This window comes from Macaca fascicularis, chromosome 10 (genome assembly GCF_037993035.2).
Source record: "Macaca fascicularis isolate 582-1 chromosome 10, T2T-MFA8v1.1".
Lineage (NCBI taxonomy): Eukaryota > Metazoa > Chordata > Mammalia > Primates > Cercopithecidae > Macaca > Macaca fascicularis.
The window spans coordinates 62,658,433-62,671,277 of record NC_088384.1 but is presented as its reverse complement, the minus strand read 5'-3'; the positions used below and the strand labels follow the sequence as shown (position 1 = coordinate 62,671,277).

Below are 12,845 nucleotides of genomic sequence, written 5' to 3'. Positions count from 1 at the left end.
GGGTGGTAGTTATTCGGGGTGGTAGTGACACAGGGTGGTTATTCTGGGTGGTACTTATTCAAGGTGGTAGTTACACTGGGCTATAGTTAGAAGGGTTGGTGATTATTTGAGGTGGTAGTGACACAGGGTGGTAGGTAGTTATTCTGGGTGATAGTGACACAGGATGGTAGCTAGGTGGGTTGGTGGTTATACAGGGTGGTAGTTATTAGGAGTGGTAGTCACACGGGTGGTGGTTATAGGAGTGATAGTGACACAGGGTGGTGGATATGCGGGGTGGTAGTCACACGGAGAGTGGTAGTTACTCGAGGTGGTATTCGGAGTGGTAGTGACACAGGATGGTAGTTAGGCGGGTTGGTGTTTATTCGGGGTGGTAGTCAGTTATGGGGGTGGTACTCACACAGGGTGGTGGCCATGCAGGGTGGCAGGCGGGGTGGCAGTCACACAGGGTGGTAATCAGTTATTGGGGTGGTAGTCGGTTATTGGGGTGGTGGCTATGCGGAGTGGCAGTCACATGGGGTGGTAGTCAGTTATTGGACTGGTAGTTATTTGGGGTGGTGACTATACGAGGTGGCAGGTGGGGTGGCAGTCACATGAAGTGGTAATCAGTTATTGGGGTAGTAGTCGGTTATTGGTGTGGTGGCTATGCGGGGTGGCAGTCACATGGGGTGGTAGTCAGTTATTGGACTGGTAGTTATTTGGGGTGGTGGCTATGCGAGGTGGCAGGTGGGGTGGCAGTCACACGAGGTGGTAGTTATTGGGGTGGTGGCAGGCGAGGTGGCAGGCAGAGTGACAGTCACACGAGGTGGTAGTCAGTTATTGGGGTGGTGACTATGCGGGGTGGCAGTCACATGGGGTTGTAGTTGGTTACTGGGGTGGTGGCAGGCGGGGTGGTGGTTGTGCAGGGTGGTAGTTATTGGGGTGGTGACTATGCGGGGTGGCTGGCAGGGTGGCAGTCACATGGGGTGGTAGTCAGTTACTGGGGTGGTGGCTATGCAGGGTGGCAGGAGGGGTGGCGGTCACATGGGGTAGTAGTTATTGGGGTGATGACTATGCGGGGTGGCTGGCAGGGTGGCAGTCACATAGGGTGGTAGTCAGTTACTGGGGTGGTGGCTATGCGGGGTGGCAGGCTGGGTGGCGGTGGCGCGGGTGCAGCTCTCCAGTTCTGTGCACTTTGTCATTCCCACTGGTGCGCTTGTAAATGTTTAATAAGCAGCTATCTGGGCAGGAAAGCTCTAGTTTGCAGTGTCTGCCCCTTCTGAGGTGTGACTCCTCTCACCCGTGGCTGCTTCCAGGCTGCACATGTGAGGTCCATGAACACAGTTAGGGAGGGCCGTGGATCCACCTCACCTCGCGAGTACAGATGCAGTCAAATGTCAATGAACCGGAAGTGACAAGTTTGAGTACTTTCCCTTCATTTTAATACAATTCATTTAATTGTAAGTTTTTAACATTTAATTTTTAATGATGCCTGTGTTAACTGGCTCCCAAGACCCCTGAAAATTTAGCACTTAGGTTTCAGGAGCTGGAGCAAGCTGGCTCCAGCATCCACTGGTGATATCTCAAGGCAATTACTTAAGAAACAGAATTTTTCCTGCTTAAGAGTTGAAGGAACAAAGGCAAGTGCAGAGTGAAGAAATGAGCAGGTGACCAGCTCTTGTGAGGAAAGGAGAGGAAGAGAGTGCCCTGAAGAATCTGAGCACTGGAGTGGACACGGGGGTCTCAATGCCACACCTGGTTCGCACCTGGTTGAACTGTGTCTGCCCGCTGCCGGCTTGAGCTCGCGGGCCTGCACAGCCAGAGGCACGCACCCCTCAGAGCTGCCTGAGATGGGGGTACGTCCCTCCAACCAGTTACCCAGCCCCGCGGGCCTACCATGCTGAATCAATACTGGTATCGAGTTTACTAATTATGTATAGCAATAATAAGGACAAAACATTCATCGATAGCAGCAGTTCACCCAGAATTTTTTATACATACACAGTATCAAGTATTCTGCTTTACTGTGTCAGAAATTTTAACCCAGTATTTTTGAAATCCAAAGAGCATCTTTCAGACAGGCCTTTGAAGTGGGAAACAATATAAAAATCCCCTGTAAAGCACAGGTGCCAAGGTTAGTATCAGAGACATGGCAGAAGATGATTCCATTCCTCCAGGTGGTGGTTGCCTTTGGGATGTGGCTGCTGTGGCTGTTGATACTGGCAGAGGCTGTGCTCTGAGGAGTCCAGGAGGCCCCTTTGAGGGCTCAATCGATTGGAAATACCCCCAGCATGGATGGCCCAAAAATGGCAGCATGGAAACCAATGCCCTTGGTAGAGGAGGTCTGGCTGAGCCAGAGATTCATGTTCCCGAGGAAGCCCCGCGGCTCACAGGAGCTGATTCTCCATATCACCCCACTGTGCCACCCTCCACTGGGCCTCCTGCCCCACCCGCCGCCTCCCTCATCTCGCAGACGTGGCAAGCATAATACAGCCTCTTTTCCGCTGCTCATCTTCTTAAGAGAGGACTTCTTCGCTGCAACATGACTGTTTAATGACTGTCTACAGGAGAGAAACAGCATCACGGCTGGGTAGGGCTGAACTTCGGGGGAGTCCGGGCATTTGGTGGAATTCTGCACGTTATCCTGTGTGCAGGCAGTGGGTACCAGGGTTTGAAATACAGGGATTTTCCTGTCTGTGATAAAATACCTCTGACTCTACAGGAAAGCAGGCACACTTCACTCAATCAACATACTAAAAAGTATAGGCTCTGGCCAGGAAAATTAAGCCTCTTTACTCTGAGTAGCCGTCCTCCTAGTCAGCTCCCAAAGGCAGGCACTGGCTTGCTCTGAAGGCAGCAGATAAACAGACAGTACATTTGGGTACCATCCGAAAGATAACTGGCCATTTGCTTAATGCTCTCAATTTCTATTTCTGGCTCATGGATGTTTTCTCTCATTTTTTCTCGGCTGAGAACCCAACAAGGGCTCCACACTGAGCTTCAGTAGGGCAGGGCACTGAAGCCATTTCCACCCAACACCAGCCAGCCAGGGGGAGCTGCCTGCAGCACTGTAAGGAGGGATTGGGGGCTGGCCACAAATATGGCCTCAGTCTACCCTCAAACCCCCTCCCAGCATCCTGTCCATTGTTGTTGCCACCCTCAGACCCTTAGAGGACCACTTGAGGTCACTGCAAGCATGATGATGGCCCAGACACTTCCAAGACAGGCTGAATCAGAATATCTGAGCAACTGTGACACAGAAACCTGCATTGTAACAAACCCTGGATAGATCTGAAGTTTGAGGGCCACTGGGCACCCCACTAGAATGCAAGCTTCCAGAAGGGAGGGACTTCGCTTTGTTCATTGCTATCTCCTCAGCACCTCGGGGATAGCAATTAAACATTTTCAACAATTAAACACTTCTGGAAGGCACCTCTCCAGGGGAGAGTTCCCTAACCTTAACCATGAAGGGCCGCTGATCAGGTTAGAGTTGGCAATGTGACACTCATCCTCCCACTCCCCAGTCCTGCTCAGGGCAGACATCACCAATCAGTTACAGCAGTCTTAATGCCTACAGCCCGAACACCACCACCCTGCATTCCAGGCTGCCACAGCAAACCCAGCAAAGTCAGTTTTGAGAGAGCTCATCCTTGCCGTCTGGGAGTCACCGTCTTCCTGATCCTTCCCAGTTCGGAGACCCTGTAGACATTGTGATGAGGCTTCCAAACTGGCCCCACCACATGGGGACACCTGCCAGTGGGCGTCTTGATGCTGCTCTGAGGAGGGCAGGGCCTGGGCCTTCCCTGTGAGAAGGAGGCTTTCTGGTCATCACAACAGAACGCAAACAGTGAGGGGCGAAGCCTGTGGCCCCAGAGAGCCACTTGCCTGGCCTTAGGAGGCCTCCACGTTCCCATGAGTTTACATCACGGAGAATGAGAATCTCTGGCCACATATTTAAAGTGGAAAGCACAAACGATTATTGTGGGCATTTGCTCAACATGATTTACCAGCCCCGGCCTATTTTGTGCCTGCCAGGCGCTGTTCTAGAAGCTGGGGACACAGGGTGAAGGTGGTAGGAAAGCTGCAGCCTACAGAGGAGCAATGCACTCAACAGACTTCTCCCTGAGCCACAGGGACCTCATCGGTGAGCCCGGCAAGGATGCCATCCATTGGCCTCTGTCGGCCATGGAACTCACGAATTATTTATATTTTTTCTTAGAATTGTAACTGCATTCTTAATAGTAACTCACATGAGGAAGAAAATATTCTAGACTTTGCTTTAACATCTGATTCTCCCTTTAACCTGTCCCATGAAAACTGAGCCTGTTATTGGATTCTCCAGACTGTTTTCTTCATGGGAAATGGGGATAAGAATTTCTGCCTGCTGGGGAACCGAGCACAATGTAACTATGAAAATGCTAAAAATATACCGTGTTTCCCAAAGGAGTTGAGATCACCTAAAACAAATGACATAACCACAGTATAGTCAGAAAGCAGAACTAGAGTGTGGAAAATCAGGACCTGGGGAAGAAAGACAGAGACACTAATGGGCTTTAAGAGGTTGAGCAGCAAAACCCAAACATCCTTGACATCAAGTGATGTCCAATTAATGAAAAGAGGGAGATCCTGACAATATACCCGACACAGAAAGTTCTTTTTCCTTCCAAAAGATAGGTTTGGCATAAGAGGAACATATTTCACAGAGTTTATGAAGGATAATTTGTCTCCAGAAGTTTCTGCATGTGCTCAGCCCTCTGTGGCAGCAAATAGCAGTTGGAATATTTGTAATTCTCTGCAGAGATCTTCAGAAGACTCAGCCCTCTGTAGTATGAACTGTGAATAGTGATAGAGAGAGATTCTGTTTGTCAAAACCAACCAAGGGCAGGGACTAGCCCCAGATGAGCTGGTGTGGAGGTGCAGAGAAATGGAGTTTCACTGTGGCCATCAGAGGGATTTCTATTTCAGAAGTACTTAGAAGAAGAATTCAATCTAGGTCAGAGGGCAGACTCTGGAGAGGGGCTTTCTGGAGAGGTGGGGGAAAGGCAAAGACTTTGTTCAGGGACCCGTGAGTACCAGCAGTGCTTTCTCTCACCTCCCCTTCCAGGTCTGGGGTTTGCTTTTAGAACAGGGAGGACCAGAAGCAGGTAGACATCCAACATTCCCATACACAGCCACGTAACGTGGTCAACAGCACTGTCCTGCTGAGCCGCCCCCGCCCCCATGTGCTGGGCTTTGGGATGTCCCTACCATGGGCACATCCCGTCAGTCCGCTCAGGTGGGCCACTGACCAAACTGCTGGCCTGCTCTCTTCAGAAGTGTCCAGGCAACGAAGGACAGTGAAGGCTGAGAAGGCACACTCCAGAGGCAACATGGACAGAGCCGCACGGCAAGCAAAGGTAATACTCCAGGCACGCAGGGCTCCCAGACAGGGGAGAAAGGCTGATCATTGGCATCTCTGAGAAAACTGACAAAGAATGATTAAATGGTAGTATTAACACTAAGTTTCCTGAGTTTTGATCATTATACTGTGACTATGTGATAGGAAGGGCTCTTGCTCTCAGGCCATATTGTGAAATATTTAGGAATAAATAGCATGAGGACTCCAACTCTCTCTCAAGTGCATCAGAAAAAAAAATGACATTAGCTACGCACACAGAAAGTGATGCTGGGCTGGAATGCACACGGTGGGTGAATGAAGCTAAAGGGTATAGAGGTAAATTGTCTTAAACTTACCGAAAAGTTGCAGATTTAGGACAAAGAGCTCCTACACTCTCTTTACCCTCATTCTCCAGTTGTGTACTTTTTGCCCCACCATTTTCTGTGTGCACATATGTAGTATTATTTCACATACAATTCTTATTTGTCAATTATATCTCAATAAAACTGGAAAAAATTGTTGAGAAGGCAGATCTCATGTGATCTCTTACCCCTCTCCCCAAAAAAATGACAGAGAAACTACAGCCCTCACCCAGGCACAGGGTGCGCTAGGCTCACCAGACGCTCTGGCAGAGAAGCACACCACCAAAGTACAGGCAGGAAGGGCCGAGTCAGGCAGGCCCAATTCCTTCCCAACACTCCCCAGCCTAATAACTCAGCCTGACTCCCTGGGGAGGAAGGAAGACACCAGTGTGTTACTTCCAAAAGTCACGAGGGAGGGAGAAAGGCCATGACGATGTCTGCAGCCATCACCAAGGCTCCATTTCTAACAGACAGCTCTGTCTCCGCCAGCTGGCACATCGGTGGCTCTCTATAGCCTAGAGCCAAGCTGTCTGAGGTCTCTCCTTATCTCCTTAGGAATGCATGCTTTACAGTGAGATGACCAAGTCTAATCCTTAGCTTTAATCAAGTTCATCCAGTGCCCCAGGGGATAGGGACAGCGTGGGAACCATTTAAATCACACAGGCTGCTGTCCCTTGGAGAGAGTGGGGATGGGGGAATGGGTTCATTCACGAAGGTAATGCTTTCCCGCTTCATCCATGCTGCTGCAAATAGAAACCATCATGTATATAGGCCACATTTTCCTTATTCACCGTGAAATAAGCCAGACACAGAAAGACAAGTATCACATGATCTCATTACACGTGCAATCTAAACAGACTGAACTCACAGAATGGAGGAGAATGGCGGTTAGCAGGGGCTGGGCTGAGGCGGCGGAGGCGGAAAGGGGAGCTGTTGGTCAAAAGGTACAAAGTCAACAGTTAAGCGGGAGGAATGGGTTTCACTGACCTAGTGCACAGACAGGTAATCTTAGCGAATAAAAATGTATTACACATTTTTAAATTGCTAAAAGAGTAGATTTTAAACGTTCTCAACACACACACACAATACTCATGTGAGGAGGTGGCTCCGCTAAGGCACCCGCAAGCACATGCACACCTCGCCATAGCACACGCCCCACAAACTTACACGATTACTATTTTCCCACTTACTTTTTAAAAAGAGAGGAGAGGGCTTATGATCCTGATAGCATGCACATTTTGTGATTCTGAATGTGATTATACTGATGAAGCATAAAGCACTGTTTACTCCGTAATAATCCACACACGCCTTGTCCCTTGGACACCCCAGTGGTATGGGTGAAAAAGGCTCTGAACACCCAGGCCCATCCAGACTTGCCTCTTGCGGTAAGGGTCATGGCTTATCTTCCCAGGAAGCAATGCCACAGCATCCAAAAGTTCGTTAGCAAACAGCAAACGATGCTGAGTCAGGGAGGTAGGGGGCTCCTCCTTCTGAAATGAATAAAAGACTTCCTGCAATTGCTGTGCTTCAAACGTCAGGTACTGTCTCTGTTTACCAAGGTGCTTAAAGATTGCTCATTTTCTCCAAGTTTCTAATAGCATAAATTATCTTACTGCTCTAAATAGATTATAATGTATTATTTCAGATTTTCAGCAACCACATGCATTTAGCAGTTACACATATTAGTGCTGCCAAGTGACTTTGAAAGATAAATACTGGTGGTTAGAATAATGCCACGCTCGCATTTGTTTTATTAAACAGAAATCCAGATCGCAATGGCTCTATTCCAGTCCTCTACTCCCTGAGTGTCCAATTAACTAGAAAAATACACTTTTCCTCATTTAAATAGAGTCTGCTCCATATTAATTCCAAGGGGGTATACATTGGTCACTATTTTCAAATCCTGTAATAAATATGGTGGAGCCGCTGTTTCTGCTGGTGCCCTGGTGACTCCCCAGGCTCATGGCTCCCAGCGCTGCACAGGCCTCCTGCAGCCCCTGGAGAATCTGCCTGAGGGCTTTCCCAGCAATGTGGGGTCGGGACACAAGCAGCCCTTAGCTGATTACAAGTGGGAATTGGAGGGTGAACAGCCCCACTTCCTGCCCCTTGGGCTGGGAGGACCCTGGGGTATTATCTACCCCTCTCCCCATGGCTGAACCCTAGCTGCCCACAGCTTTGTCCTGGCTCCTTCCCACTCCCCCTACCCTCAGGAAGGTTGGAGCGTCCTGAGATCAGCTCCCAGAAAAGCTACTGAGAGGTGACAATGTGCTAGCAACCCTCACTCTCAGCGCCTCCTCGGCCTCGGCGTCCACTCTGGCGGCGCTCGAGGAGCCCTTCAGCCCGCCACGGCACCTTGGGAGCCCCTCTCTGGGATGGCTGAGGCCGGAGCCGCCTCCCTCTGCTTGCGGGGTGATATGGATGGAGAAGCGCGAGCGGGAACCGGGGCTACGTGGCGATTGCGGGCCAGTGCGAATTCCGGCACGGCAGGCGCGGGCGCGGGCTCCGCGGTCCCCGCACACCGAGCGGCCGGCCGATGCCGCCGGCCCAGGACAGTGAGGGGTTTAGCACCCGGGCCAGCAGCTGCGGAGGTTGCGCCGGGTCCCCCAGCAGTGCCGGCCCGCCGGCGCTGCACTCAAAACTTCTCGCCGGGTTTAGCTGCCTCCCAGCGGAGTAGGGCTCGAGACCTGCAGCCCGCCATGTCTGAGCTCCCTCTCTGTGGTGGGCTCCCTCCTCGGCCCAAGCCTCCCCGACGGGCGCCGCCCCCTGCTCCGTGGCGCCTGGTCCCACCGACAGCCCGAGAGCTGAGGAGTGCAGGCTCGGCTCAGGACTGGCGGGTAGCTCCGCCTGCAGTCCCGGTGCAGGATCCACGAGGTGAAGCCAGCTGGGCTCCTGAGCCGGATGGGGACTTGGAGAACTTTTATATCTAGCGGGAGGATTAGATGTGCACCAATCAGCACTCTGTATCTAGCTAATCTTGTGGGGACTTGGAGAAATTTTATGTCTAGCTAGAGGATGGTAAATACACCAATCAGTACTCTGTGTCTAGCTCAAGGATGGTAAATACACCAATCAGTACTCTGTGTCTAGCTCAAGGTTTGTAAATACACCAATTGGTACTCTGTATCTAGCTAACCTAGTGGGGACTTGGAGAACTTTTTTGTCTAGCACTCTGTCTAGCTCAAGGATTGTAAACGCACCAATCAGCACTCTGTCAAAATGGACCAATCAGCTCTCTGTAAAATAGACCAATCAGCTCTCTGTAAAATGGACCAATCAGCAGGATGTGGGTGGGGTCAGATAAGGGAATAAAAGCAGCCGCTTGGGTCACTTTCAAGACCGTGGAGGGTTTGTTTTTTCAGCTTTTAGGTGCATGTTGCCTTTTTGGGCTGTAACACTCACTATGAAATAGGTCTGCAGCTTCATTCCTGGCAGCAAGACCACGAACTCACCAGAAGGAGAAAGCACCAGACACATCTGAATGTCTGAAGAAACAAGGTAGGACACACCATCTTGAAGAACTCTAACACTCACCGCGAGAGTTTGTGACTTCATTCTTGAAATCGGTGAGACCAAAAACCCACCAATTCTGGACACATTACCATTCTCCAACCTTGTTACCCACTTTTGTGGGAGACTCACCTGAGTTATCCACCAATTCCCCAAAAACGATCTTTGTTTTCTTGTAGTCAGCAGGCAAAGAGGAGGCTCCCAGTGTGGGGGAAGGGAGGAAGAAGAGAGCACAGGGTTTTGAGCCCTGAAGGTAGAAGCAAATCTTTCCACGGGAGCAGGAAGGAGGGAGCTGCCATGCGCAGGGCTGGGATTCCCGGGTCCCTGGAGCTGCAGAACTTTGTGTCGTGGGCCAGGAGCTGCTCTCGAGGGTGAGTAGACAACTGACAAGTCTCAGTAGAAGCCCTGAGAAACTTACCGCTTCTCTTCCAACTTTTTTTTCCAGGCTTTCAGCAAATACCTCCCGCGCAGACACTTCTGGCAGCCAGGGTCTGTGTAGGACAAACAGTGGTGGATGAGGCAATACCGCCCTCTTTGTGGGGGTAATGAGGTCTCTGCCCCCACCCTTGCTCTCCTTGAAGCCCATCATCACTCCCTGGACAGAGGCAGCATGGAGTGAGGGTGCTTTGCAACCGGGCTCCTGGGCTTGCTACACCAGCCTGCTCAGCAGGTGCTTTTCACCTGCCTCCTGTTCAGAGCCCCAGGATCACGCGGTTGGTCCTGGGAAGACTCCCACCAAGAGGCAGGGTAGTACCGTCCAGCCAAGATAGAGAAGGGTCCTCAGCCAGAGAGCCGGGCAGAGGCCTTGTCCTCGCTGAGGCTGCCTCAGCAGCTGGCCCCGAGATAAGGATTTGGTTTATCTGAGAGGGGATTCCCGGAAGGACCTGAAGGGGAGTGAGGAAGGAAGGGAAGTGTCGCAAGGAGGGGACCAAAGTTAAAACCCAGGAGCAGGAAATCAGTAACACCAAAACCAGTGGGAGAGTGAGTCTGGGGTGGTCACCTTTGGGAGACTTGAGGTCTGTGTCTCAGAGTCTGTGCCTCCAAGTGTCCTTTCTAGAGAGCCAGGCACCCGGGCTGGATCCAGCAGCTCTAGTAGGTCTGCAGCTGTGGGCAGCTTCCTGGGGCCTGACTTCCCAGCCTTTCAGGAGAGAACCCTGAGAAGGAGCAGATGGTAAGAGGCGATGGGCACGTGCCAGACCCGCAGCGCTGTGGATGTGGGGACAGAGACCTTAGGTCTGGAGTGCGGGTGCATGTGCACTACACTGGCCCTCCCGGCCCCAGAAGTGAGATCAGGAAGCGAGAACCTCAGGGAACTGAGGTGTCCCTGCATCCCTTCTCCTGCCTGTAGGGTCAATGCGGGGTGAACTGCATGGACCATCATTGCTTTCTACAGTAGCACCGGGCTTAGGGATTCACCCATCAGTAGGAAATCAAGCATCAGCTGTGTGCCAGGAAGCCAGGGTGCTGTGGTCTGCATGTTTGTGTGTCTATGTCCCTCCAAATCCAGGTGCTGAAAACTAATCACCAAAGTTATGGTATGAGGAGGTGGGGCCTTTAGCAGGTACTTAGATCATGATGGGGAGACCTCATGAGTGGCACTGGTGCTCTTATGAAAGAGCACTGAAGGGGCTGTTGGCCCTTTTTGGTGTTTCCACCATGTGAGGACACATGGAAGGCCTCATCCAGGAGGAACAGGCCCTCACCAGCCCCTGAATCTGCTGGTGCCTTGACCTGGGACTTCCCAGACTCCAAAACTGTGAGCAATATATGTTGCTGCTTATAAATCCCCCAGTCTCGGGTATTTCGATACAGCAGCAGGAGCAGATTAACACACAAGGAAAAGTCCCAGCGTCTGACTTTAGACAACTGACCTGGTCAGCAGTTCTCAAAGTGGGCTCCCAGGACCAACAAGGCGTTACCTGGAAACTTCTTGGAAATGAAGCTCTCGGTCCCCACCTCCCAGATCTCTAAACTCCAAAGGAACTGCGACACCTGTTCACAGGCCCTCGGGGTACTCTGAGGCAAGCTGGCGTTGGAGAGCCACTGAACCAGGGAGATTGGGGAGGTCTTCATTAACTGTGGGAGGAAACCAAGGGGAGGGCAGGCTTGCTACTGAGGCAGCCTTTTCACATCGCTCCCCAGGAGATAACCCTGCCGCCCCAATGGTCGGTTGGACATGGAGACACTCACTGGGTGTTAAGGTGCCTAGGACAAGAACAAGAGAAGATTACATCTGAACACCGCACAGGGAAGGATTGAAGCAATCTCTTACACCTTGGGGAAGTGGAAAGAAGAACATTAAAAAGGAAAGTAAAGCATGCATATAGCCCAAAACTTCAAAGATTGCTGAACATTTTCAAATAAAAAGTGAAAGCCTTTCTCTTGTTTTCTAGGCTCATTCACTTCTTAGATGTCCTTTTGAGAAAGTTCTGTGCATGTGCCAACATAGGTATTTTATAGAGTTAGTTATTTGTGATTGTTTTTACACTGTTCTGCGTTTTGTTATTCTCTTAAACATGTGTCTTGGAAATATTTCTGTATTGGTAGAGAGAGGGTCATTTCATTCTTTGTGTGTGTTAATAACTTGTTACTGAATTGTACACATAAAGAAAAGTGAACAAATTGTAGTTTTACCATCTGTAGAATTGTCATAATCTAAGTAATCTGTTTCGTAATGATAGATTATTTAATTTTTCTGTTCTGGTTTCATTTTTGCAACAATATTTGTAAGTGTTTTTTTCCTGGCTAACTTATGAGTACAGCCACGAGGTCAATTCCTGGCAGGGGCACTGCTAAGTCAAAGGGTAGCTGCATTTTTAACTTAGATGGATATGGCCCATTAACTTTCCAGGGCAGCCTTTTGCAACTTACACTCCTGTTGACAATTTACAAATGCGACCTTTTCCCTATGCTCACAGCAGGCACCAGTGCCATTGCATTTTTAATTTTTGTTACTTTGAAATTATATCTTTTTGTTATTTTTATGTGTTTCTGTAACTTTGAGAGAAATTGAGCAAGCCTGTTAAAAAATACATTTATTCACCAATTTCATTTATAGTCCTGTGGGCTTTTCAGTTGGGTTTGTAAATGTTTCTCTTACTGACTGATGAGCACTCTTTGTAAAATGTGTTGCTCAATGAAGCCTACAAGCCTTTTCCCACTTGGGTTTCAAATATTTTCTTCAGTTAGTTATCCCCTTTTTCTTTAATTGTGGGTTTTTGTGTCCTCGATGATGATTTTTATTTCTAGTTAAATATCTCAACATTTCCCATTAAAGTTTTCAAATATATGTCCTGCTTACGCATTTCCCATTCACAATTATAAATAAACTCACCTTTTAAACTTCAGAATGTTTTCATTTCACTCTTGTACACTCACATTTCTGATACTTCTGGAACTTACTTTGGAACAGTAAGGCAGTGGGTCAGAATTCTGTACGGTTTTCCAAATACCACATTGTCTCTAAGCCATTTATTCAATATTTCCTCCTTGCCCTCTGATTTAAAATGCTTCCTATCACACACACTCAATTTGAGTATATATTTGTGTATATCCTGGGGCCTCTTTCTGCTGCACACAAACGTTCATGTTGATCTGGTTTCATTCTTGAACCTTCACGGTGC

At 49.6% G+C, this 12,845-nt stretch overlaps 1 long non-coding RNA gene across 1 annotated transcript; it reads left to right on the top strand.

The window, feature by feature from the left end:
- The first annotated feature begins 9,053 nt into the window (after positions 1-9,053).
- LOC123567099 (uncharacterized) lies at positions 9,054-12,569 on the top strand. Its single transcript, XR_010578539.2, has 2 exons — positions 9,054-9,210; positions 9,668-12,569. It is a non-coding gene; the product is annotated as an uncharacterized lncRNA (long non-coding RNA).
- Positions 12,570-12,845: the final 276 nt, after the last annotated feature.